Source organism: Gekko japonicus, unplaced genomic scaffold (genome assembly GCF_001447785.1).
Source record: "Gekko japonicus isolate JY-2015 unplaced genomic scaffold, Gekko_japonicus_V1.1 scaffold69, whole genome shotgun sequence".
Classification (NCBI taxonomy): domain Eukaryota; kingdom Metazoa; phylum Chordata; class Lepidosauria; order Squamata; family Gekkonidae; genus Gekko; species Gekko japonicus.
The window spans coordinates 2,012,574-2,018,660 of NW_015175972.1; the positions used below are offsets into that span (position 1 = coordinate 2,012,574).

The 6,087-nt window shown below is 43.1% G+C and overlaps 1 long non-coding RNA gene across 1 annotated transcript in view; it reads left to right on the top strand.

Annotated features, from left to right (window-relative positions):
• Nucleotides 1-759: 759 nt before the first annotated feature.
• The window catches only part of LOC107122950, a 205,997-nt gene continuing 200,669 nt past the window's right edge, over nt 760-6,087 (top strand). Inside the window, exon 1 of the long non-coding RNA XR_001482939.1 lies at nt 760-819. This is a non-coding gene — a long non-coding RNA (uncharacterized LOC107122950). The remainder of the gene's footprint in view (nt 820-6,087) is intronic.

The following is a 6,087-nucleotide window of genomic DNA, read 5'->3' on the forward strand; positions in this document are numbered from 1 at the left end:
ATATATAAAGTCAGGCCAGCGGCTTGCTTCTGATTATCCTGTTTATGATTCCGCTAAAGGACAGTGGATAGGGAAAAGGGGAGGCCAGAAGGTTTGGCAGCTGTACAAATTCCTATTTGGAAGGGCCCCAATAAATTATTGGTTCTCATGAATGGTTTCAGAACCCCCTAATTACTTTGGATTGTTGAAGCTAAGTGAGTGTGGACCTGATTAGTACCTGGATGGGAGATACCAGGGAATCCCATGGAAATCACTCTGAGCTTTTTAAAGGAAGAACAAGATACAAATATGGAAAAATAAAAGTATTGAGATTTGTTCACTACAAGATAAATGCTAAACAATCAATAAATTTAGTTTTCAACATGGGCCCATCTGTTTATACTTAAACCCAGATATTTGAGCCATGAACAGACAAGACAGTGTGGTGTGGTGGTTAGTGTTGGACTAGGACGTTAGAGACTCTGGTTTGAATCCCCACTCTGCCATGGAAGCTTGCTGGGTGGTTTTGGGCTAATCTCACACGCACAGTTTAACTGACCTTGCAGGACTGTTGTGAGAATAAAACGGAGGGGAGGAGAATGTTGTAAGCTGCTTTGGGCCCCCACTGGGAAGAAGGGTGTGGTAGGGTTTACTCAGATCACTTCCCACCTTCAACTGTCCTAGTTCTCCCTTTTTCTTTCATCTCCTTTTGTGCCTTTTTATGGATCTAACCCCCTATTTTGTATCTCCCCACAGTCCCAGGAACTGCAGCGGAAGGAAGAAGAGCTGAAACAGAGGGATGCCTTCTACAAGGAACAGGTGGCCCGCATTGAGCAGAAGGTGAGGCTGCGTTGTCTCTTATTTGCAGTGGCTGAATACTAACTGGATCAGACTTCGATCTGAGTGGATCAGCTGAGAAGAGAAATGAGAACCATTCTGCTGAAGCCTGGAACTGTCAGCCCTTATTATGTGTCCCTAGGGCCCTCCTCCCATCACAGGCTGTTAAAACTGCTTCACAATCTGAACCTTTTAAGCAGCTCACATTTAAAAGATAATTGGTTTTTAACTGAATGATTTTTTTTTTGAAAAAAATACTAGTTTACAATTCAGAGTCCTATTTGCCCTCCGCCCTCACTATGGAGTTTAGTTGAAAGCAAAGTTACCTTTTAAAAATTCTCTTTGTTTAAAAAAAAAATCTGTGGCTTGGAAGAAGAAAAAAACCTGTTAAAGTAATCTCAGATCATTCTATACATATGAATTAAAGCTGTTATTATTAATTTATCTCTGGGGATCAAAGTGTATTGCTCCAAACTACTGTCTGTTCCTATGCCAGATAAGCCTTTGAAATGAACATGATTTAAAGAGATACCATCAAGCATCTTTTCATCCTGAAATGACCTTTGGAAATCTATTTAGGGATTTGAATCTCTTCCTTGCATGTGGGGGGGTTACCTCTCTGTTTAATTGTTTACCATGATGAGTTTTTAAAAATTGATAGGGTAAAGAATTGGAACAACCATGCTGTTTCTTCAAAGCCCTGTGTTCTTTTCACTTCCTGGCTATTAGCAGTACCTTTTGTCTTTTTAAAAAATAAATGTGTGAAGAATAATATTCCACAACCTTAAAGCAATTAGACCTCTTGACAGAGGTCATGTATTTGACTCTACATGTGTTTGAAAGGAAAAGGGCTCAACCCACTGGCAGACAGTCTTTTCACAAGTGTGCTGCAAGCCAGACTGGAAGTATGAAATAGTGCCATTGTAGTGTATACTAAGAACATATTCTGCTCCACTCTCTTGCCTTGTAGTGGCTTTGAATCTAGTCTGCTGAGCCAAGGAGTAGACGGCAGCACAGCATGAAAGAGGGAGGAAGGGGTGCCATAAACTTTTATCTGTGGCACCTGTGTCACAGGTTGACGATCTCTCCCTTATAATAATTGAATAGTGGGGACCAAAGTTCTAAAATGCCCGCCTTTAGTGTTAGGCCGGAAGAACTGCCACTCAGAAGACACTGGCTGGGTTGACTGGCTGCTTTGTGCAGTCCCGCCCAGCGTTCCAAGGTCATTTGCATATGGAAGCTGATTGGACTTCACTCCATTCCACACCTCAAACTCCCCCCCCCCGCAAGGCAGTTGGGATTTTCAGTTGCATAACATACCTCATAGGGGAGAGGAGAATGATGTCAGCTGCCCTTTCCCTAGGCAGAGGCTGTGGGGGGGGGTTGTAAAACTTAAGACAGACAGGCAGATAAAGGTTGGCTGATGGTTGCCAGGATAGGGTTGCCAACTCCAGGTTGGAAACTTTCAGGATATTTTAGGGATGAAGCCTGCTGAGGGTGGGGTCTGAGGAGGAGGAGGAAGAGGGGGACTTCAGACAGATACAATGCCATACTGCCCACACTCCAGACAAGCTGTTGCCAGTCTCCAGGTGACAGCTGGAGAGATCTTAAAGCTTTGGTGCTAATTCAAAGTGTTGCAATTTATTGACAGAGTAGTGTTTTGGAAAATCTTTAGGAATTGTTTGGTGCATTTACGATGGGGCTCCTGGGGAACTATTGTTGCCAATCTTGGCCCAGCAGCCATCAAACCATTCTCTTCAACCCCCTGCTGTGCAGCTGACTTTCCCCTAGGGTTGCCAATCTCCAGGTGGGACCTGGAGATCTCCCACTGTTACAATTGATCTCCAGATGACAGAGATCAGTTCCCCTGGAGAAAATGGATGCTTTGGAGGGTAGACCCTATGACATTACACCTGCTGAGTCCTTCCGCCCCCCCCCCCCGCCCAATGCTGCCCTCTACAGAATCCACCCCCCAAACCTCCAGGTATTTCCCTCCTTAGAGCTGGCAACCCTAAATTCCCCTCAGTGCCTGTTGGTAGGCAACTAAGCTTGGTCCTGTCACCTACTTTGGCCTTTGGGAGAAAACACATTGGGGCCAGTCCTGATAGGGTTGCCAACTCCAGATGGGAAATTCCTGGAGATTTGAGGGATGGAGCCTGAAGAGGGTGAGGTTTGAGGAGGGGTGGGACCTCAGACAGGTACACTGCCATAGACTCCACCCTCCAAACCAGTCAGTCCCACATAGGGAACCATTGTTACCAATCTCCAAGTGAGGGCTGGAGAGCACTCAGAATTACAACTGCTCTGCAGAAGGGAGGGCAGAAGTCAGCTGAAGTCAAAGGGACAGATAATGGTAGGTTGATGGTTAGCTGGGAAGGAGATGGGGTTGCCAACTACATGCTGACAAATTCCTGGGGATTTGAGGGGTGGAGCCTGGAGAGGGTGGGGTTTGCAGAGGGGTGGGACCTCAGACAGGTAGAATGCCATAGACTACACCCTCCAAACCAGCCACTTTATCCTGGGTAACAATTGCTGCCAATCTCCAGGTGAGGGCTACAGATCACTCACAATTACAACTGCTCTTCAGGTAGCAGAGATCAGTTCCTCTGGAGAAAACAGTGGACTCTGTCATTATATCCTGCTGAGGTCACCACAGCAAATTGACACTGTTTGCCCAAAGCCAGAGCACTGCCCCAGAGCCTCTTTCTAGATCCCGTTGTATTGCTTTCACAACGGGCTTTACTGCTAGTCCATGGCATAAAGTGAGATGGTTCCCCAAGGGACAGAAGAACTTGTGAATTGGTTTTGGTGACCATAACACAGGAGGAAGGTAAGAGCAAGAACACACAGCTATGGCCTCAACAGGAGGAGCAGATCTGGTAGTGCCTCTTCCTCTGTCTCCAAGCCAGTGTGCCGTGGGTTCTTGTTCATTTGCTATCGCTGCTAATGGGAAATCATGATCATGAGTCGGTTCACTATGCGCACTTAACTACTTTTATTTTGTGCAATCAATTAAAAATGAACTATTAAAACTACCACTCAATGTTGGTTGCATTTAAATTCAATTTATGTTTAATAGGGACTGTGCAATGAAATTTCAAGCAATCTACCAGCCATTGCTGTAATTATTTCAGTTGTCCATATGTTCACAGGCAAAGAGAATTTTCTATATATTTATTTATTTATTGCAATTTCTTGGCCTCATGCTGTGCCTGTATCTCTTTCTCTGTCCCTCGAGTTTTGTAAAGTAGAAATGACTGGGAATATTTGTATATATATCAGTCTCTTTTTTTATGGGTTGCAGAGAAATAGTGTTCCTTACTGCCCTGTGTGTCTCAAAATCTTTATTTGTTTGTTTTTAATATATTTTTCACCCTTTCCCAGTAGTATTCTTTGGCTTCCTTTGCCATTCTAAACATCCAGTCCTTTAACAAATTCAAGCAAATCCACTGAACTCATTTAGGCTTACTTCTGAGTAAACATGAGTGGGATTGGGCTGTAAATAGGGTTGTAATATCGGCTGATGGATGGTTTGTTTAGAGGAGCTTTAAGATGGTGGTAAAACCCTTCAGCCCTGTTGTGTGGTGATTTTTTTCTTTCCCTTCCCCCCAGTGTTGTGCACTATAGTAAGTCAATATTAAGGGCAGATTTTGTTTCCTCACTTTATAGCACTAGGTAGCATTCTGACCCTTAAACACCAGCATTTTGCTGGTAATAAAACAGAAGAATGCTTCCTACTGTTATAGAATGAGCCTAGATTAGAGCTGAAGATGGAAGGGGCTGGGAGAGGAAAGAAATGTACTTGGAAAAGTGTAATAAAGCTTAATTGTATTAGTTTTGAAAAAGATTTTCGATCTTCTCCATGGATAATTTTATTCCTATAATGGTTGGAAAGATGGAAAAGGCAGCACTGAACAATCTTTTATATTAGCTGTTGCTTTTATGTAATTCTGCTTTCATTTGTTGAATACACACAGACCTTGACTCCCCCCCCCCTTCTTTTTTGGCTTCTGTAGTTACGGCTTGAGAACTTTTAAATCCATTTAGAAAAAACGAGGTTCAGTGGGAGATAAGCTGAGGGGTAAACTTCCGAACAGCTGTTGTTTGGTTAGATTGTCATGGATGAATGTTCAGGAATTACAAAGCTAGGCTCTTTGGGGTGTTTGTGGGAGGCTGGGTGCGGGTGAAAGGCAGGATGGTGATTCAGCTTAGAAATCAGAGGTCCAAGTCATTGTTAAAGAGAACAGTTTTCCCTCTACCCCATCTGTGCTTTTCGAGGGTGAAAGACAAGGGCCAGTGTGCACTGCTTCTGATTATTTGTGGTGATCTGCTATGGATAATAATGTAATATTGTGTGTGCAAAGCTGCCGTCATGGTCCTCCTCAGCCCCACCACACGTCTAAAGAAACATGGCATTTGGAGAGAGAGAGGGCCATTGAGTAAGCAAACTGAAAAAAGTGTAATAAGCCCTTTTAACTCCATGGGATTTGCATCTTGTCCAGGGGTATTTAGTAGAAAAAGAGGTGCAGGAGCTCATTAGCATAACTTATTTGCATATGCCACACCCCCTGACATCACCGGAAGTGTGTCAGAAGGCAACACCCATTGCTCAGGCTCCACCCCAAAATCTCCAGGTATTTCCCAACTCAGAGAAAGAAAGAAAGAAAGAAAGAAAGAAAGAAAGAAAGAAAGAAAGAAAGAAAGAAAGAAAGAAAGAAAGAAAGAAAGAAAGAAAGAAAGAAAGAAAGAAAGAAACCTCTTCCACTGAAGTAATTTCCTTCTTTCAAAATTCAGATAACACTCAAGACCTGGTGAGAGATGTAAAAGTGATTGCACCGCTTGGAAACAGTGATCATAATGTTGTTGAGTTCATCATTTGTACAAATAGAGAATTGGCCAAAAAGACTCACACAACCATTTTTAACTTTAAAAGGGGTAATTTCTCTGATATGAGGGGACACGTGGGGAGGAAACTGAAAGGAAAAGTAGAAAGGGTCAAAACAATTGGGGAAGCTTGGGATCTATTTAAAACTACGATCCTAGAAGCTCAAAAATATATATATTCCGCAGGTTAGGAAAGGCACAAAAAGGTATAGGAAAAAGCCTGCATGGTTAACAAACAGAGTAATGGAGGCTGTAAAAAGTAAAAAGAATTCCTTTAAGCAGTGGAAAGCTAGTCACAGTGAGGCTGATAAAACGGAACACAGGCTATGGCAAATAAAATGCAAGTCTGAGGTCAGGCAGGCAAAAAGGGAATATGAGGACCAACAA